The 22,724-nt window shown below is 36.6% G+C and overlaps 1 long non-coding RNA gene across 1 annotated transcript; it reads left to right on the forward strand.

The window, feature by feature from the left end:
- The first annotated feature begins 3,221 nt into the window (after positions 1–3,221).
- On the forward strand, positions 3,222–22,719 carry LOC113919353. The gene is made up of 3 exons (XR_003518965.1): positions 3,222–3,357; positions 16,964–17,153; positions 22,580–22,719. It is a non-coding gene; the product is annotated as an uncharacterized LOC113919353 (long non-coding RNA).
- Positions 22,720–22,724: the final 5 nt, after the last annotated feature.

Below are 22,724 nucleotides of genomic sequence, written 5' to 3' on the forward strand. Positions count from 1 at the left end.
AATTCCTGTTATAAAGGCAATACAAAATAGTATGATTTATAAATTCAGCTGTTCCACTCAATATAAATTATATTTATAGCCCTAAAGAGATTTATAAAAGTAGTGGGATCTTTTCATTTGAGTATTTTCTAACAATGCATATTTGATCTAAATGTGAGAATATAAACTGTAAGTTTCAAAATTTCAACTGTTATTCATAAAAGAGCATTAATTTCTATTAAATTAAAAAAATCTTTAAAAAAGCATCTACAGCTATCTTATTTATCACTGAGTTTACCGATTTTCTTTGAAAACCACACCCGCCTTTTATCAAGATGCAATTAAACGGAATGACAAGCTTGGTAATAAATAGAAATATATTGACTGCTGTCTCAAGCAACATTAAACAAAAATCAACTGAAAACCAACCAAGTAAGACACAACACACCTACACTGTTGTATGCAATATATTTCTTCACAGTGAATTTATCAAAGGAATGAAATCATACATAGGCACCTGTGCATACTTACCTGTTGTACTGTATAATTAAGCAACGTAAATTTCTTGTAAATTAAGTTTTAAGTCCACAGCAATGGCTGAATTAGCAAAATCCATGTATTTTAAGTTAGATGTGAAAAAAAATTTAAATACACCAATTTTTATGGACAATGTGGAGAAGCTCATTCCTAAGAAAATTAAAGTTTCTTTTCATCAAAATAAAAGAAACAATTCTCCCGTAATCTGCATCGAATATGTAATTTAAGCTGAAAAATTTTTGTTAAAGAAATAAAAAACCTAGATCGTACAGTTTTTAACCAAAAGGGAACAGGGGCAAATACATAAAAGTCTTGCAATTTCAGCCAGCAGAATTACATTTTTTAAGAAAACTGCCTCCTCAGTTTTACTTTTAATATACATTTCAGAATCATTCGAAAGTCCTTTATGGAAGAAAAAAATATTAAATCCCAGCTTCCCCCCTCCCAATCCCCGTCTTAACGTTTCCTATTTCCGTGGTTCTCTAAAAGTAAAAATTTTCGGAAAGTCGAGAATTGTAATCTAGTGTTCAACATTCAAACCCCCTCCAGTCCCGCTCTCTTCCAGCCAATCAGGGGGGGTAACAAGTCCGGTGTTTTGGGAACTCCGTTAGATAAAATTTGAAAAACATCACATTGCGCTCTCCTATTCTCTTCGGGGACAGATTCTAAATGAGGGCGGGTCCTCTAGTCTTTATAGAAATAAGAAATCGATCAATTGTTACATCAATTCCAGGAGGAAAAACTCTTCAGGCAGGTGGTCCTAAAGAGTGTGAGATTGCGGTTCCCAGAAAGCGTTATTCCTCTTTGCGAACAATTGAATAGCTGCTGCAAAACCCATCTCCTGCACATTCGCAACCCAAAGCCGCGCACCCCACACGCAAAACACCACACCAGGAAAGGGTTAATCAGTGGTGCCTTCAGCGCCGAAAAAGACACAAAACCTAATATATCTCTAATGAGGAATTTTTACAAAGGCCATTATTTATAAAGTACTACTTAAAGTTAAAGCCGTCACTGGCCCAAATCATGCAAGAGTTGTCGACTAAGAATTGGTAGAAACTATGAGGATAAAAAATCACTAAAGGGAAAGACAAATAACAGCTCTCTTCCCTCCGCCTCAGAGTCAAGAGAGTTCCCGAGAAAAGGTGGGGATTGCAAAATTACCGTTAAGTTGTCCGGGCTAAGACTTTTCGGGAGGAAAACATCAATAGTTTCACAGATTGCTTTTATCCTTGCGACATGTTTCAAAGACTGGAGAAGGAAAAAGTCCTCTAAGAAAAGTGCAACTGGGTGAAGGAAATTGCAAGCTCGAAACCCTGTCTCCCCCCGGCCCCTCCCCGAAAAAAACAACACCGTGAGAGCAAATGACAAAAATCCCGGGCAAAAAGCGAAAGTCCAGCATCTTTCCTAGGAGCCCGCTAAAACCTCAAAAGTCTGCCCCCGCCCTATCTCACCCAAATTGGAAAAGCCAGACACCGTCAGGGTTACCCCTGCCGGGACCGAGGAGCGCAGAGCGGGAGGGCTACGTTGTGAAACTCACATGCCTAGGGCACCTCACGCTTCAGCATCAAGCACAATATACAGTGCTGGGTCCCGCGGGCGGTAAGTCCGCACAACGGACTGGAGGCACCCGCCACTCCGGGTTAATTTTCTGCCGACCTTAAGTTTCATGTCACCAGAAGACGGTAGTCAGCGGGCCGGGAAAACTGCGATAAAAGACGGCTCGGTTCGGCAAATGGGGGAGGGGACGCTCGTCCCCCTTCTCCTGTCAAGAGGCCGCGGCCTGCGGAGCCCAGCCGCGCCCCGGGCCCGGCCCCGGGCGGGGGGTCCGGCTGACAGATCCGCTGGGCGGCGGCTGCTCCGCCGCAGCCCGTCCGCGTCCCGCTCAAACTGCAACTCCCCTCCCCCCACGCCCCCGTCTCTCCGCGCTCCCGCCACATTCCGCCCGCCGCCGCCCACTCCCAGGCACCCAATTACCCCTAACCCCATCTCCTCGCATTTTTAGCCATTCAAATGAGAGCGGACCCAGTGCCCACTCCCTGCACCCCCATCGCCTGACGGTCCCACCGCTGCCACCTCCCAGGTCCCACTATTACTTCTTCAGGTTCTTACCGTCTGCGCCAACCCCGGCGAAGCCCCACGGACTGCCCTTTGCTCGAAGTAATTTTTGGCGATTTTTTTAGTGATTTTTCGGCGGAGTCCTCGTAGCGCTATAATCTCGGACAGGTTATCCCGTCTCTCCCACTAGATTGATGAGATCAGGCATCACTCGAAAATGGCGCCGAAAGCGCTGAGGCTCCTCATTCAAATTCGTTAGAGCCAACCCCGCCGCCCCGGGGCATGCCGGGAACGCGGGCTGCCTCCACAGCTGTCAATACCGCCTCCGAACCCTTCTCCAGCTTTCCCGACACTTCTGCTCATGCGCAAACTCCTACCCCAACCTCCGCGCCTTGAACATGCGCAGAATCGTCGCTGTTCGCCGCTCTCACTTCGTTTCCTCAATCTCACTCCTCCGACCTCCTCTCTTGCGCGTGCGTGCAGCTCCTTTGCTCAGCCGCGGACGTGGAGGAACCGTGCGACTGTGGGCCCGGGGGTCCATAGATGACATGTCAGTCGATAGGTATTATTCTACTGTTCGAGGAAAACAAATAAGGTGCAGCTTAGACGAAAAGAAAAGCGTTTTATTGCCAGTGTCTAAACTCCTAACAACGGAATGTGTCTCTAAGACCTTCTGTATGGATACACGTGTGCTTAAAAACAGCCCCGCCTGTGCGTATAGCACTTGCTGTGTCAACGCTTTACAGGAGCTATTGCACTTAAGCCTCAGAACAACTTTATGAGGTAGGTACTGTTATTATTATCGGTTTGCAGACCAGGAAAGGAAGGCTCAGAGACTACTAAGTAATATGCCTTAGGAGACACAGGTAGCAAGCACGTGGATGAGTCCGCATCTGTCAGATTCTGGAACATGGGCCATTCTCTATCTTACTGTGCGATGCAACCTGAGCACACACAGGAGGCGTGGTTTCCCCTGCTCAACAATTGTGTGTGTCGTGTGTGCGGTGTATGCGTTCGCGCGCGTCTGGAGTTAAGGATTACTTCAGTGCGTTGGAGCTCTTCTTCCCGGTTCTAGGCTGCCTGTTACGAAGGCACTTTCATCCAGTCCAGTTTCTCTCACTGTCTCACTTGTTCTTAAATGTTCTGCTGTTTTGGAGAGGTGAATGGGGAGTCTTTGGCCATCACTTAGTGTGTGTGTGTGTGTGTGTGTGTGTCTGTCTTTTAAGGGTGGTAAGGGAACCGAAACTACCAAAGACGGGTTTCCATTGTGCGACACATTAATAAAATAATAGTAGCCAGATATCACGTACTGACTGTACTCTCAGTACGGGTACGGTTCAAAATAAACGCTTTACGGATTGGTGATGTTTGCTGCTCACAACAGCCCTATTAAGAAGGTATTATCGTCATTTTACACATGAGGACATCCGAGACTCAGATTAAGAAATGTGCCCCTAAATCTTAAAACTAGTAAGTATAAGCACAAGACCTAGGCAGATCTGTGGTCACCTTCAAAAACTGGACGCTAAGATATGACAATAAATGACGATAAAGTTGTCAGTATTTTAACACCTTCCTTAAAAACCTCTTTTAATCATTCATATGCTTGGGAGAGTTATCCTACCCGCCACCAGGCTAGTTAAGATGAAAATGAAAACAAAACCAGTGCCATTGATTCTAAATTATTATATTTTAAGATTATTTTTGGTTACTTTTTTTCCTGATCCCAAGTTATAATACATTTTCTAAAGAATCCAACAATTTAAAATCTGGGGTATTGCTACATTTTTTCCCAGTTTTTGTTGCAAAACAACTTGTGATAGACATAACTGTAGGAGTGTACAAAAACATATCATTGTGAGGGTTAAAGAAGACGATGGATATTGAAAGTGCCTGACGTACTAAGAAGTAAGGAAATGGGAGAAGGCTAGCATGATTTGCATTACTGAGGTAGAATTAGAAAAGAAATGGATTTTAATAATTTGAGATCATCAAGAAGTAACATTGCAGAGTAGTGTTTGTCTTACATCTCTATGGTTCTTTTGTGCACTGGTTAAGTGCGTGGACTCTGGAACCAAACTGCCTGGATTTGGATCTCGGCTCTGTTACTAACTAGCTTTGTGACCCTATGTGAGTTACTTTTTCTCAGTTTGCTCTTTTATTATCTCACTGGGTTGTAAGGATGTAAATGAGCTAATATAGTAAAGGCATTTGAACAGTGTTTGGTTTATTAGTAGTAAATGTTAGCTATTGTGACTCATTAACACTGACCTTTTTAAAACAACTTCTTGTGTTTTAAAAAGTTTTAAGTTAACACCATTAGGAGTTAAGTATTTGGGTTCAAAAGTCCCTTAAAATGATAAATCAGCCTGACAAATTATTTTCGCCAAATATAAGTAATGGTTTCTGCCAGATGAATAAGGATGTTAAATTTAACTCTTACCATTTCAAAAGAATATGCATATGGAAATGGAATAGTTTTATTGCTTTTTCTAATTATTAAAATTAAGGGGGAGAAGGGAAAATCAGGCCAGTCTAAAATATAAATTAAAATATAAAGTAAAAACTATCCAAATTTCTGTCATCCAGAGATAAATACATATTCTTTGTTCTTTAAAAATGTATCTGTGGTGAGAACCAGCTAGTAGTAATCTGAATAAGTGGTATATTTGGGGAACTTATTTGCACAATTGTACTTGAACTTCATGAACTGGTAAATTTTTGATCTAGTCCCCTTTTAGATATATTCTGTCAAGAGAACTCTAAAGTGATGATGTTGTTGGTAAATAATATTTACTGAGTTCCTACTATGTGTCAGTTAAGCCTGTATGTGCATTTTCCCCTTGAATCCTCATAGTAACACTTGAGGTTGGTGTAATCTCCATTTTGCACAGACTAAAGTTTATATGGCGGTCACTTGTAGAAAAGTTAAGTCCTGTTTTATTTAAAATACTATTCAATAAACCAAAACCCTTTATAAATCTTCTCAATTCACCAAAATGGGAGAAAACAAAATCGAGTAACATGGTTCCCATGCCTGAACAAAAAGCCCAATTGGAAAAAATGTTTTGAAAACCAAGAAGTTTATGTTGTGACCACAAGGGGGTGCAAATAATTGAGCTGAATTTTAAAGGGGGAAAAAGTGTTTTTTACTTCAGATGATCAAATTCACAGGTAAAAACTGGTAAGAATACCTTCTCCAAACTTTAATACTCCACATAGTTACGTACTTTATGAAAAAAAGAAATCAATTATTTAGGTACTCAATTAGGGCAGAAGTTTTCAGCTTTCATCTTCAACATGGTGAAGAATTCATCAGCCCTACCCCCACTCCTTTCCACCCAGCCCATTTGTGTCTCTGCATACTCTACTTGTCATAACAGTACAACTAAAGTCATAATTTAAAATCTGAGGTTTTACTTGGAAACTGGAATGCAATCACCAGCAAACAAATGGTAAATATGGGTAGTGTGGAGAACAGAGGTTTTGTAATTTCAATGCTTTCTTTCCCTCCTGCTGTTTCTAACAGAGTAAGCTACAACTGATGGAATGTTGGCTTCAACATATTGACTTATTTAGATAAAACTGTGAAAGCTATAGGTCTCTTCATCTTTTACAAAAGAATGAAGACTCTTGAAAACATTTTGAACAGTAACTTGAAAACAGTATACACTGGAGAATGTTTTAAAGACAATTTGCTTAGATGGGTTTTAAAGTAACTTTTATTTTCTTGTTGGTCTTGTTTCTCCAAGGTGGACTTAATTCTTAAAAAATCTTTTTACTTAGAAATAATTTAAAATTGGCTTAGTCGGTTAAGAGTCCCATTCATGATTTTGGCTCAGGTCATGATCTCATGGGTCCTGGGATCCAGTGGGGAGTCTACTTGAGATTCTCTCCCTTTGCCCCTCCCCCCACACTCGCCCAGGCTCTCTCTCTCAAATAAATAAATCTTTAAAAAAGGAAGTAATTTAAAATTTACAAAAAATTGCAAAAATAAAAATAGTTCAAAGAACATCCTTATCATTTGCTTGCTCTTGTGCAAGGTCTCTCTCTCGCCACATACATGTATACTTAAATACATTTTTTTCTGAACTATTTGAGGTTAAGTTACATACATTTTGGCCTGTCACCCATGAATATTTAAGAGTGTATTTCCTATCAATTCATAAATTTACATTGAAATAATACTTCAATCTACCACCATATTCCAGTTTTGTAGCTTGACCCTTATTAGCATTTACCCCTCCAGTATAGGAGCCAGTCTGGGGTCAGGTAATACATTTAGATGTCATGACTCTTTAGCTTTCTTTACTTTGGGACATTTCCAGCCTTTACCTTTTATGACCTGGACATTTTTAAAGAATTTTTAAAGAATATAGCTTTTCACTCCACTGCATTTTTTTTTTTTTTTAAGATTTATTTACTTGAGAGAGAGAGGGAACGCCAGAGTGGGAGGAGTGGCACGAGGGAGAGGGAGAGAAGCAGACTCCCCGCTGAGCACAGAGCCCAAGGCTGATGATCTCACAACTCTGGGGCCATGACCTGAGCTGGATTAACTGTGGGAGCCATCCGGGCACCCCTCCACCACTCTTTTTAATAAAATGTTCCTTATTTTGTTTTTGTCTGATGTTTCCTCATGATTAAATTGGGGTTATATATATTCTCAACCGGACTATTACACAGGTGATAGATGTGTCCTTTGTAGGGTATCACTTCTGGAAGCACATGCTCCATCTGTCCCTCCTTGGTGATATTAGGTTTTTTTTTTTTTTAAGGTTTTATTTATTTATTTGACAGAGAGAGACACAGCAAGAGAGGGAACACAGCAGGGGGAGAGGGAGAGGGAGAAGCAGGCTCTCCGCGGAGCAGGGAGCCCGATGTGGGGCTTGATCCCAGGATGCTAGGATCATGACCTGAGCTGAAGGCAGACGCTTAACGACTGAGCCACCCAGGCGCCCCAGGTGATATTAGTTTTGATCACCTGGTCCATATGTGGACTGAATCTTCCATTGTATAGCTACTGTTTTTTTTTTTTCTTCCCAGCAATTAAAAAGCAAATTGTGGGGAAACATTTGAAGATACATCCTGCTCATCATCAAAATTCCCATTTAAATTTAGCATCAATTATTGCTGATATTTTTTGCCATTATGGTTGCAAAATGATTCAACAAATCTAGTACTGTCTCCACATCTACCAAGTCAGTCCATAGCATTCTACTGTGAACAAAGAGCCCTTTCTTCTCTATTATCTGCATTAACTTATGAATTCCTGTTTTTCCATTCTGTATTTGCTTTGATTTCTTGAGTTCTAGCTATATTTAGATATGTATATTTTGTACACTTTTTAAAAATGAATCACTTGAAGGTAAGTTGTTATGTCACGACCTTTCACCTCTAAAATATTTAAGTCTATATTTAATTATTTTGTTATTTACATTGTCCCAGATTAAGCTAGTGGGAGCACTTTTAGTCTGGGTACTATGTTTTTGTGATATGCCTATATCTTTTTTTTTTTTTTTGAGCACTTCCTTACTTTCTGGTATAATAAGATGTTCCATGTTCATCTTGTCCTTACTCTGTCCCGGCCTTGGAATTAGACTTTTCTCTAAGGAGCCCTGTTTCCTGTTAGTACAGAATGGTATTAGAGACCAAGGCTAGGTATGCTCTTGCTAATGAAGTGTTTCTGCTTCTTGGATCTTTCATAAGACTGAACTAGGAAATATATACATACATATAGAATATTTATATACACAAACAAAAATGTACGTACATACAAATGTGCATACACTTACATATATATGTTAATGATATGGGCTTAATTTTAAATTATCTTCATTATAATTATAATTGAGAAGATACCATGGCAACATTTGTAAAATTCTTAATAAAGGCAACAAAATCACAATCCACACAAACCACTCATACAATTTTCATGTTTCCTTTTAGTCACTATCTATACATACAATTTTAAAGGGTCATAGTGTGAAATCAGTTTTGTCTTTTTCCACTTAACATGTCGTTAGCATCTGTGAGTTACTGTATCATTTTATAATCTTCATTCTAAATTGCTACAGGTCATTCAGCAGATTCTACCATTCTTCTATTGTTGGACATTTAAGTTGTTTCTAATATTTTGCTATTACAAATAATTCTGAAGTGGACATTTTTATGCATATGCCTTTTCTAATGACCTTCTTATTTATTTGCTTATTTATTGGAAGATTTCCCAGAAGTGGGAATACCAGTTCCCACAGGTAGGTATGTTTTAATGGGTTTGATATGTTTTGGCACACACATGTAATCAAACAATTACCAAAGCCCAAACCAGGGTTGGATATATAGAGATGAAAAATATGTAGTCCCTGCTAGGAAGAAACTGAAAGCCTAATGGAAGATAGATAAATTCTCTAAAAATGACAATTAGAGAAATAATAGACAAAAGAGCATTTAAACCAGGTTAGGAATAAGTGGCTCAGGAAAGCTTTTCAGTAGTAGAGCTATATCTTGAGGGATACCTTAACGGAACCTTAAAGGACTGGGATTATTCCAGTGTGAAAGAGAGAGTAGAAATAAGCCATAGAAAGCATTTTAAACATAATCACTGGATTGTAAGAAAACAAGTCAGGAAGAACCTGCATGTTCAGGAAAATTCAGGTAGTTTATATGATTTGTTGCTACATGTCTTTGGAGGAGTTGAGAAAGTTTAGCCTGATCAAGTGGATAGAGGTAATCATGAAGGGTCTTGCATGTCACCTTTATAAAATGCACTTAAAAAAATCTCAAACCAGTAAGTAATATGATCAGATATATATTTTAGAAACTCACTTTAAGAAGGATACTGGAGGGATGCCTGGGGGGCTCAGTTGGTTAAGCATCTGCCTTCGGCTCACGTCAAGATCCCAGGGTCCTGGAATCGAGTCCTGAATTGGGCTCCTTGCTCAGTGGGGAGCCTGCTTTTCCCTCTGCCTGTCAATCCCCCTGGTTGTGCTCTTTCTCTCTCTTCCTCTGTGACAAATAAATAAATAAAATCTTAAAAAAAAAATCCAAGGATCCTGGAGAACAGATTAGAAAATGTGAGAGCAGTGGTTGAGGCCTTAAGAGGCTATTGTAGTATCCCGGCAAGCAATAAAGAGTACTTGAACTAAAGAAGTAGAAATGGGAATGAAATGAAGTATGAAAGGGATTGAATTTATTTATTCAGTATTAATATGTAGGTATTTCCAGGTAACTAGCACATGCAAAGTGTCATGTATTGTGCAAGGTACTGAGCATATTAGTCACTGCTTCTCATAGTCTAGTGAGAGAAACAATGTTTAAGTTAATAGTTACACAAATTACAACTGTGATAAGTACTGTACCAGAAAAATACAAATGCAATGAAAGCATACACCATGGGGACCTAACACTGTAGGTTTAAGTAAGGCCTTCCTAAGGTGGGACAGTTAAGCGGAGACTTAGGAATTAGCCAGGCCAAAAAGAAAGGAAGAACATTCTAAGCAAAGGAAGAGTGTATATTAACATCCTGAGCAGGAAAGACTGGTAAATTCAATGCCCATATGGCTAGAGCAGAGTAAGAATGGAAAAAGTTGGAAGGTAAGACTACAGAGAAGGTTGGTTGGTTTGTTTGTTTGTTTGTTTATTTATTTAAAGAATTTGTTTATCTGACAGGGAGAGACAGCGACAGAGGGAACACAAGCAGGGGGAGTGGGAGAGGGAGAAGCAGGCTCCTGGCTGAGCAGGGAGCCCGATGTGGGGCTTGATCCCAGGACTCCGGGATCATGACCTGAGCCGAAGGCAGACACTTAACGACTGAGCCACCCAGGCGCCCCTACAGAGAAGGTTTAAACAAACAAAATTTGTTTATGGAGAAGAGAGGAGGAGATACGTCACAGGACTCCTAGGTTTCTGGTGTGGGCATGAGTGGCTGTCGGTGCCATTTCCTGAGATAAGGAAACTAGAACAGGTTTGATGGATTTTGATATATGAAGTATTGATTCTGAGATGCCTGGTGGGTTAAGTACATCCTCCCATCCTCACTTTACAGATAACTAGATAGTAGGATTGGATTTTGATTTAGACGTCTGGAATTTAGGGGAAAGGTCTGGTTTGCATGTTGTCTATAGATTTACTAGTTGACCAGTCATAGATGGTAGTTTAACCTATGGGCTTGGATGAGGTCACTGAGATATATAGAGTGATAAAAAGGGTCACAGAATCTCAGAGAACATTGGTAGCTACACAAAAAATAAATACAAAGGGAAAAATTCACTATTAATACAAAAGACACATGACAAACTGAAAAATGTTTTTAACTTATAAAGCAGATAATGGGTTAATATCCTCAATGTACAGAGATAAGTCTATAAGAAAAAGAGAACCATTAACAAATACACAGTTAACAAAAGAAGGAAAACAAACACAAAAAGCTTAAGGAATATTTGAAAAAGCAAAACCTGAAAGTGAAAGTAAAGAAATTTGCAAGTTTTCACCATCTATCTCATTTTTATTGATTTACTTTTTAAAATCAATAATTGAGGACATTGTTAAGAGACTGGAGGGTGCTGATGGACTGATGGATCACATAATTCTTAAAAATCTATTTTTTAAAGCACTTGCTTCTCTTGTTCATAAAAATTTAGATCCCACTTGTTAGCATGACTTTAGTGCAGAATTTGAGAGAGATGGAGAATCCAACTGGATGATCTTAAGGTATCCAGAGATATGCAAAATTAACTAAGTAGTAATGAAAATTAGCTACAGTCTTAGTGGTACATGGAAGAATTAAGTTATGTGTAATTTGAATCTGGTTTATATGTCTGTAAGGTCGCCTCTTTTGGGGGGCTCTGATAATTAACTTCAGTGCCTGGGATGGTAACCCTAACTTGCTTGAGTTGACAGTTTTTACCAGTAAGTCATAGTTTTAGCCTCAGGAAGATATAAATTAAATGTAGAATAATTTAATAAATCAGGCATATACTACTATAGCTTAGGTAGGAATGATCTATGTATTTTAAGTTCTTGTAATGTTTAAGAAAATTAGGCAAATATCAGTTTATTTCAATTAAAAAATAGTATTATGGGTGAGTATTATGGAAGTAGAACAGATTCATACATAGCATTTTCAACTCTGACTTAAGGTTATAGAAGTATAAGGGTTTTTTCCCTCCATATGAATAATTGTTTTACTTCCATATTCTTGAGCACAGATTATGAGACTGATCTAAAATTCATTTACAATTAATAATGGTTAATATTTACTGAAGTCTGAGCTCTCCTCACTCCCTTTACCAATAAGGATACCTGGAAAAGGATAAACCCACTTATTTCAGTTACCTACTTTCTAACAAATTCGTGTGAACATGCTGCTTTTAGATGAAATATTAAATAGAATGTTTTGGAATGTTGTTTTATTAAAATAATAGCTTTGGAGTCATAAAGTCTTAGTAGTTAAAACATGTCTCTTTGTAACCACTACCCATTGTCAAAGTGCCCCATGCAGCTACTGAGAATAAATTAATTCCCATCTATGTGTGATAACCTTTTAAATATGACTACTACTGGGGCACCTGGCTGGCTCAGTTGGAAGAGCGAGAGACTCTTAATCTCAGAGTCATGAGTTCTACATGTTGGGTGTAGACATTACTAAAAAAAAAAAAAAAACTTAAAAAAAAATATGATCACTATTATGTTCAGCCATGAAGACAACTGAATCACGGCCCTCCAAAGATCCTTAGTTTCCTTAGTGGCTCTGTGATTTTAAACCCTTCACCATCTTGGCTTCCTTCTGGTTATGCTCCAGTTTAACGGGGCCCCTCTCAAAAAGTGACACACCCAGAACGGTAAATCATATACCATATATGGTCTGAAATATACCAAGTGTTAGTTAACTTTTTGTCCTAGCCATTAAAATGTCTTAAATTAAATTCAAGATAATAAAATTTAAGATAATAAAAAGGACTGGTAAATAATAGAAATGGATCTATTGATCCTTTGTCAAAAGAAAATTGAAGGGTTTTAATAAAATAAACTTCACATTGAGTAAAAACTTTTAAAAATTATAACTCATGACCTTCTCAGAGACTTTGTTGATTTGGGGCGAGCCTTGTCCTGGAAGTTGAGAAGAACAGAGAGCCAGGAACCTATGATCATTCATTTCTTACTTATTTTTAGTAAACAGAAGTAAAATTGAGACCCTCTGGTCTTTAGGAGATGTGACTGAGAATGTGTGATGAGTTCTTTATGACAGTTGAGCTTCATGCTACATTTCTATTCTTCATATGTAAAAAAATTATTTCTTTCATGTAGCACAAATCTGTAGGGAAATGAGAATAAAATATAGCACATTCTTTTTTGGCAAAGAAATGCTTATGTGTTTAAAACAAATTAACTTTTTAAGGCAGCTCTGAAGAAGTAATTTATTTTAAATAGGTGAACAGTTTACAGCTCTTGTGGGAACACTTTTTCCCCACTTTTCTTCATCATAGGATTAGGCCCTATGTTTTTAAATTAAGTCCTTTAATTTTTGCTGTTAACATTTAATTTACTTGATGACCCTATACTATTAACTTTTGACCCAGTGAACCCAGGATGGTATATACAATGCATATACCTAATTTTAAGAAAACTCTTAAAGAAAAATAAGTGGTTTGAATATCATACATACTAATTTTTTCCCCTTTTGGGAGGATGTATTTTATAAGCACAGGGTTTTCTTTAACAATTAGATATTTATGCCATTGGCAAAACAACCCAAAGCTCATGTGACTTAACTGCAATATTTTTAATAACTGCAAAACTACTAATATATTATGGTGGATACACAACTTTTCCTGACAAGAAATTCTTATAGCATATGCTCAAACCTAATGATCCTCCCATCTACCTTTATTTATACACATATTTCCTTTAAAAGGAAAGGAATATAAAATTGAAAGTTCCTAAAGTTTAATCCTTTAGATGTAAAAAATGTTAGTAATACAGTTGTTAATTACGATAAGTTCAAAGCTTCTTGTAAATCACTCGATGTAAAAATACTTTTATTTGCCCTTGGGACACTAGACCTGTGGACTCACTTTTGAACGTCCCCTGGCCCCCAGTTATAAAATACATCATGTGTATTAAAGAATACTGAAAAAAATCAGGAATGATTTGGAAGGCATTGCTTCAGAAGGCCCCTTAACAATATACCACTTTTCTCTCTCTCCCAATTGACAAAGGAAGACTGTATTTGTCTTTCGTGTCTTGGTATTATTGAATTTCATTCATTTAGCATTATTAAATACTATACTTTGTTTTTCTTCTTCAGGAAAATTGCAGTTTGTATCTTGTGGAATAGATGGTTCCATCTTTCAGGCATTAGAAAGCAAAGTGGAAAAGATTTGGGGAGGCAGTGGGACCCCTCTGATCTACCTATGCCACACTAACTACAAGGGTGGCTGTGGGGGTGCATTCACTTTCATAATTTTGGAAGCATGGATAGGTTGAGTGCTGTTAAAGACAGTAGAATAGGAATGAAAGGAAGCTCAGTTTATAGGGAAAACTCAGTTTGTTAGTTTATGTAATTCCTAACGTGGTCTATGTGTATAGGTATGTGTGTGGTATATGTTTTAAAGAAATCCTGGTGAACTAACAAGGTATGAAATTGTATTTTGTTATATAAAAATATGGATCCTACTATTTATTGACCTTTTAATTTGCAGCTTAATGATTATTATGATTATCTTTAAGTGTGCCATGTTTACCTTATTCAAAAGTGAACAGATAGTAAAGCAACAACTGCTGTGTGATTAAAAACTTAGGTACGGGGGTATAAACAAGGTTTCTGATCTCTAGGAATAGTGGAGACTATTTATGCTTCTGTATAAGCCTTCACGGTTTGCTAATTAGGTAACATGATCGTAATTTCATTATTTAAATACTAAGGGAAATGTTGTAAAATGTGCTCTATTATTACATATTATTATGTGTAATAATTATTATTACTTAAGTAAATGGAAGTAGTTTTATGTGGTTTTACAATCATGGGGGCAAATAATAGGATTTTGGACTAGGGTAGTAATGGTTGGGATAGAGATGAAGAAGAATCTAGAACGATTTTCTAGTTCCTGGCTTGGTTGTAGAGTACAATAGTGGTATAATTAACCAGGATAGAGGCAAATGGAGAAGAACAGGGATTTTGGTTTATGTGTATGTGTGTATAAGGATGTGGAATAGAAAACTAGGAAAGGGGAAGGAGATGAGAAACTCAATGAAGACATACTGAATATGGAAGATTGTCACTGGGATATCCATATAGAGAAGTTCAGTAGGGAGCTCAGCATGTGTATCTGAGGCTTAGGAGAAAGGCTGGAGCTGGGAGTGGATGTCACTAAAAAGGTAGTAGTTGAAATTTTGGGGGAACTGGATGCCATTGCTCATAGAAACTGAATATAGTGAGAGGAAATGAAAACCAACATTAGTAAATGGGCAAAGTAACAGAAGACAGCAAAAAAAATAAACTAAACATAAATAGCAGAAGGATGGAAGGGAGCACCAACAGAGCTCAGAGTTCTAGAAGCCAGTGGGGGACAGGATTCAGGAAAAAAGAGTCAGTATCAGAAGATAAAGACAGGTCAAGTAAATTGAAAAAGATAATAGGATTTGGCAATTTTGTTATTAGTAATGTTTGCCAGAACATTTTCAGTGTGCTGATGATAGCAGAATTCTGTGTTGGGTTGAAAAATATTTTATTTATTAAAGATTTTATTTATTTATTTGCCAGAGAGAGAGCACAAGCAGGGGGAGGGGCAGGTAGAGGGAGAAGCAGGCTCCCTGCTGAGCAAGGAGCCAGATGCAGGATTTGATCCCAGGACCCTGGGACCCCCTGAGCCGAAGGCAGACGCTTAACCGACTGAGCCACCCAGGCATCCTGAAAAGTATTTTAAATTGAGAAAAGTTACAATAGATTTATATTATTTCAAGGCTTTTCATTTCTTCTTTAAAACAGAAATAAAGGATCACTATAGGGAGTAGTTTATAGAATTGAGGAGGGGATTCTCCAGTGAAGAGAGTTTAATATTTATAAAATGTGGGGAGAGTCATCAGAAGAGGAAGAGAAGAGATTAAAGAGAAGAGGGATAAAGGTAAAGAAAGATCTGTAGGAGATGAGGGAATGTGGGATCAAGGGTGTAGTAAAAGAGTTGACCTGGAAGAAGAGATAGGATACTCCTTCCTCTAAGATTAGAAGAAAGGAGGTGAAGATAGTTCATATATAACTTGTAAATGTGGAACAAGAAGGTTAGGAGGTTCATAGCTTATAGTTTTGACTTTTTTTCTGATAAAGGAGATGTTAAAGATAAGGGCATAGGTGAAGTAGCAAGTTTGGGTTGTAGTAAGGTGGCATAAAATATATGCCCTAAGGAATGGAAGAGGGAATTAGCCAGGGGGCAAGGTTATTATCGAGATAGACTGATGTACCTGGGAAACTAAGCTAGATAGGAAAAGATATGAAGCCATGCTGGAGATTGTAGTTTGAAAAAAAGAAAAGGGAATAGTTGAGGAATAGAGGTTAAAATAAGATAAAAAAGCAGGTGTTTAGGGAATAAGAGAGTGAAAAAATTAGAATGATAAGTGATTGTGGTCTGAGATCAATAATATTGAAGTCTAAGGCTGTGGAACAATTTCCTGGTGATCAGAAGGTTGATGGATGGTATGGGTCTGGGTATGGATCACTGAATGAAGTGGTTGTAAGCTGGTGGAGTCAGAGCTCAAGGTTGTTGGATGGGTTGTCCATGTGGACACTGAAGTGGCACATGATGGCAGGAAATGCAGGGGAGGCAGATATTGGAAGTCAGGTGCCAAAGTCCTCTATAAATAAGGGAGGGAATGACTAGGCAATCAAGTAATGAGAATGAAGAAGAGGAATAAAAAATTTCCAAGATTGTTGATTTTGCCCTTTTTGTCCTCACAAATTAAGAGTCATGAGGGCAAGAACTTGTCTTATTTAATACTGCAAATATTTGTTGATTAATGGATAAACAAATGATGATCTCATCGTTTGGAATAAGTATTCATGTTGAATTAGTATTTTTGGAAACTTTGGGTGTTTCTTATTATATGCAGTTGCTATTAAAGAATATACAACAAGATGAGCAAGATGTAGAAAAAAAATTAATCCAAACCCAGAAATAACCACTGTTAACCCCTTTTATTACATTTTCATACCTGTTTGTTGTTCATCCTAGTAATAAATATTCAGCTATAATATCCTTTAATGGCTGAGTAGGTATTCCATATAGAATAAGGATATAGCATAATTTAGGCAATTTCTTATTTGGGGGGTATTATACTTATGTTTTTCTCTTTGTAAAAGGGACAATCTAATAGTTAAATTTTTGCTTTATTTCCTTAGGATGCAGACTTACAAGTGGATTTTCCAGTAGGATCTTCATAGCCAGCCTATTTTTCTTTGTTTTAGGCTTATTTCTAACAGCCTTGTTTATGTGTATTATTATTCTATCCTGGATTGGAATCAGAAAATTGGACAGTGTTGTAGGTACTGATTGATGTAGGCATGCTGATAGCCGCAAAAGTGAAAATTGGTAAGTAAGTATTTAAAAAACTTGGAATTAAGTGTAGTTTTCATGAGCACAATAAGAAATGATTCATGAGCTGAATAACAGGATATAGTGGTCAATTCATAAATTAAATAAAAACCTCTGTGAATAACCTACATTTGTTGACAGCATCCAATTTTAGGGGAGGTTTTAATAAATCATGAATAATCATCAAGTTCACAGCTTCTTAAACTTTTTCACAAAAGTGTGGTTAATAGTAGAGAAAAGTGAAAAAAAGTGCCCTAGAAGCTTGATCCCAAACCAGAATTTTTAGTTTCTTGTTTTGTCTTAAATTTACTGTAAATGTTGCATTACATATCATAACAGTCTTATGTTTAGTATAAATATAATGCTTATATATTTTTTCCAAAATCCCTGAGTAAAATTGATATCTAAGAAGATGCCTCATGTTTATTCAGTAGCTTTTAGCACCCTGCATACTATAAGTTTCCTTTGCCTCCAACTTACTTTTAGAGGCAAGGTTCTAGGCTATTTCATGGTGTACAATATGCTCCTTTTCAGTTTTCTCTTTTATACTTTAGCCCAGGCTATTTATAGTAGTGTATGGTAGGGAGTAGATTAACTGATGATTACTTACTTTGAATCTGAGAGTGTTTCAAAGACTCTGAAAATTCACAGAATGAAAATTTAGTATCATTGCCAACAGACTGCACTACAAGAAATGTTAAAGAAAGTCATTCAGGGGCGCCTGGGTGGCTCAGTTGTTAAGCGACTGTCTTCGGCTCAGGTCATGATCCTGGAGTCCCTGGATCGAGTCCCACATCACGCTCCCTTCTCAGCAGGGAGTCTGCTTCTCCCTCTAACCTTCCCCCCCCCATGTGCTCTCTCTCTCGTTCTCTCTTTCTCAAACAAATAAATAAAATCTTTAAAAAAAAAAAAGTCATTCAGATGGAAGGGAAATGATACCAGATGGAAATATAGATCTACACAAAGGAATGATGGACACTGGAAAAGGTAACTACAGGGTAAATGTTTAAGTTCTTTTTACATTTAATTCTCTTTAAGATAATCAACTGTTTAAACAAAAATAAAAGCATTGTATTATGGGGTTTACAACATGCATTAGTAAATATATGCCAACAATAGCATAAAGACCAGGAGGAGAAAAATAGAAATAAGATAGTATAAGGATCTTTTATTATATGTTAAATGGTATAAATTCACTTGAAAGTAGAGTGTGATAAATATGTAGACTATAAACCCTAAAGCAACCAGTAGAATAATAACAAAACTGTTACAGGTAATAAGCCAACAAAGAAAAAAATGGAATAATAAAGTACTCAATCCAAAAGAAGGCAGAAAAAGAAAAAAAGGAACAATGAACAGATGGAACACAGAACAAATGGAACAAATAGAAAATAGCAAGATGATAGACTTAAATCTAATTATATCAATAATCACATTAAATGTAAATGACCTAAAAATCCTAATCAAAGAGTAGAGATTGTCAGATTGGATAGAAAGCATGACTCAACACACTTTACATATAAAGACACAAAAATGTTAAGAATGAAAGGATGGAAAAAGATATACCATACTGATGCTGACATTAGTCAAAAGAAACTAGTGGGGCTGTATTAACATAGTAGAAATAAAGTAAGATTTCAGAGCAAAGAATATTACCAGGGTTAAAGAAGGTCATTTCATAATAATAAAGGAGTCAATCAGGAGGATATAACAATCCTAAATGTTTATGCCCCAAATAAAAAGAGGTTCAAAATATGTAGAGCAAAATCTGATAGAACTGCAAGGAGAAACAGACAAATCTATAATTATAGTGAGAGATTTCAATACTTCCCCTTCAGTAATTGCTAGGACAAGCTGAAACATAGCAAGGATATAGTAAACTCAACACTATCCACCAATATTACCCAACTTCCCTAACATTCCACTAACAGTAGAATACACATTCTCTTTAAAGAGTACATGAAACTTTTACCCAGAGAGACCATATTCCTGGCCAGGGGTTAGCAAACTATGACTGGGGGGCCAAATCTAGCCTGGTTTTGTATGGCCTATGAACTAAGGATGGTTTTCTCATTTTGAAAGATTTCTTAAAAGTAAAAAAGAAAAGAAAATATGTGACAGGAGAAACTGTATGTCACCCACAAAGCTTAAAATATTTACTGTCTGACCCCTTACAGAAAAAGTTTGCCAATCTCTGTATTAGACTGTAAAATATGTCTCAGTACATTTTAGAGGATTTAAGTCATGCAAAGTATGTCCTCTGACCACAGTGGAATTAAATTAGAAATCAGTAACAGAAAGCTAACTGGAAAATCCATGAATATTTGGAAACAAAATCACATGCTTCTACATATCCCACTGATTAAAAGAAGAAATCCAAAGTGAAATTAGGAAGTATTTTGACCTGAGGGAGAATAAAAATACAATATATCAGAATTTATATAAACGAAATGCCTACATTAAAAAATACAAAGTCTCAAAGCAATGACCTTAACTTCCACCTTAAGAAACTATACAAGAAGAGCAAATTAAACACAAAGAAGCAAAAGAAATGAAATAAAGGTCAAAGTGGAAATCAATGAAATAGAAAACGAAGATCAATTGAGAATATCTATGTAATCAAAACCTGGTTGTTTGAGATCAATAGAATTGATAAACCTTTAGCCAGACTGGTTAGGAAAAAAAAAAAGGGAAGACACTTATCAGGAAGACCAGTATCAGGAATGAGAGAGGTGACATCATTACAAATTCTACAGATATTTCAAGGATAATAAAGGAATATTATGAACAACTTTAGGCAAAAAATTTAACAACTTAGAAATGACCAAGTTCCTTGAAAGACATAAACTACCAAAGCTGACTCAAGAAGAAATAGATAACCTGAATGGTCATCTATCCATTTCCAAAAAATTGAATTTTTAGTTTAAAACATTCCATAAAGAAAAGTCTTGGCCCACAGGACTTTACTGGTGAATCCTTCCAACATTTAGAGAAAAAAAAAATACCAATCACACACAAACTCTTACAGAAAAGTGAAGAGAAAGGAATACTTCCAAGCTTGTTCTTTGTGGCCAGTATTACCCTGATACCCAAGCTACACAAAGACATTACAAGAAAAGAAAACTCAGGCCAATTTCCCTTATGAACACAGATGTAAAAAATTCTAGACAAAATTTTATCAAATCAAATCTAACAATATATAAAAATATTATTTATTGGGTGCTATTTATTCCAAGAATACAGGATTGGTTTAACATTCAAAAATTAATCACTGTAACTCACCAAATTAATCTAAAAAAGAAAAACTGATCATCTCAATAAATGCAGAAAAAACATCTGACAAAATCTAGTATTCATTCCCTATTTAAAAACTTAGCAAACTGGGAATGGAAGGGTACTTCTTCAACCAGATAAAGTGCATCTACAGAAAACCTATAGATAATCCCATACCTACTGGTAAAAGACTGCATGCTTGCCCCCTAAAATCAGGAACAAAACAATGATGTCTGCTCTTACCACTTTTTTTTAAAGATTTTATTTTCATTCATTCATTCATTCATTCATTCATTCATTCATTCATTTAGAGTGTGAGTGGGATGAGGGGCACAAGGAGAGGGAGAGGGAGAGAATCCCAAGCAGACAAATGCTGAGCACAGAGCTCCATACGAGGCTGGATCCTATGACCCTGAGATCATGACCTGAGCTGAAATCAAGACTTGGACACTCAACTGACTGAGTCACCCAGGTGCCCCTGCTCTTACTTTTATTCAACATTGGAGGTTCTGCCAGTGAAGTCAGGCAAGAAAAGAAAAAAATACATTCAGATTGGAAAGGAAGAAATAAAACTGACATAATTATCCATCTGTTCCACTTGGTGGAATCTACAAAAAGCTACTAGAACTAATTGGTGAATGTAGCAAAATTGCAGGATACAAGATCAATATACAATAATCATCTGTATTTCTATGCTCTAGCAACAAACAACCGAAAATGGAAATGCAAAAAAATGTATCATTTACAATAGCATAAAAATATGAAATATTTAGGAAAAAATCTGATAAAAGGCATAAAAGATCTGTATGCTGAAACCAGCAAATACTGTTGAGAGGAAGTAAAGGCAGCTTAAATAATTGGAGAGATTTACCTGGCTCAGTGGGCTCATATTGTTAACATGTCAACTCCCCTTAAATTATCTATAGGTTCAACACAAACCAAATCAAAATCTCAGTAAGTTTAAAAAAAAAAAAAAGGAAAGCTGATTCTAAAATTCATATAGAAATGCGAAGATCTAGAATAGCCAAAATAATTAACTTTGACAAAAAGAACAAAGTTGGAGGGCTGATACTACCTGATTTCAAGACTTATTAAATATGTACGGTAATCAAAACAGTGGTTTTAGTGTAAGAATAGGCAAATAGATTGATGTAATGGAATAGAGAGTACAGGCGTAGGCCACATACAGAAGGATAACAGATTTTTGACAAAGTGCAAAGGTAATTAAGTGAAGAAAGAATAGCTGTTGTTGTTGTTGTTGTTTTTAACACAGTGTGCTTGGAAGAACTGGATATCCATATATAAAAATAGGAATTTGATTCATATCTCACACCATGTAAAAAAATGTATTCAAAATTGATCACAGACCTAAACATAAAACCTGACATTACTATTAAACTTCTAGAGAAAATGTAAGAAAATTTTTGTGACTCTGAGTTAGACAAAGATTTCTTAGATGTGACATCAAAAGTACAATCCATAAATGAACAAATTGGGAAATTGGACTTTTTTACAAACTTTTACATAAAATTTTTACAAACTTCTATTCTTTAAAATACACTGCTAAAGGAGACAAGCTCTAGCCTGAGAGAAATATTTGCAAAGCATGTAATAAAGGATTTGTATCAAGAATGTAACGTACTCTCAGGGTTCCTGGCTGTCTCAGTCAGTAGAGCATGTGCCTCTTGATCTCGGGGGTCATGAGTTCAAGCCCCACATTGGGTATAGAGATCACTTAAAAAATAAATAAATAAAGATTAAAAAATAAAAGAATGTGACCAACTCTCAAAACTCAACAATGAGCAAACAAGTCTCAAAAAATAGGCAAAAGACTTGAATAATAACTTCACCAAGAAGATAACCCACATAGCAAATAAGCATATGAAAAGAAGTTCAACTTATTAACCTCATTAGTCTTTAGGGGAAACATAGAGTAAAACCATGATGGAACAACTGGATATCCATATACAAAAAAAAATGTATACACATCTATTAGAACGCTAAAATGAAAAGTGTTGTTAAGGATGTGGAGAAATTAGAACTTTACACACTCCTAATAGGAATGTAAAATGATATAATCGGTTTGGAAACAGTTTGGCAGTTTCTTGAAAAGTTAAACATACACCAATATATGATCCATTTCATTCTAGGTATTTCCATAAGAAAAGACAGTACATGTTCCTACAGAGATCTGTACATGAATATTCATAGTAGCTTTATTTTTAACAGTCTCCAATTTGAAACAACTCAAATGTCACCAACAGATAAATGGTTAAATAAATTGTGATATATTCA

Source organism: Zalophus californianus, chromosome 3 (assembly GCF_009762305.2).
Source record: "Zalophus californianus isolate mZalCal1 chromosome 3, mZalCal1.pri.v2, whole genome shotgun sequence".
Taxonomy (NCBI): domain Eukaryota; kingdom Metazoa; phylum Chordata; class Mammalia; order Carnivora; family Otariidae; genus Zalophus; species Zalophus californianus.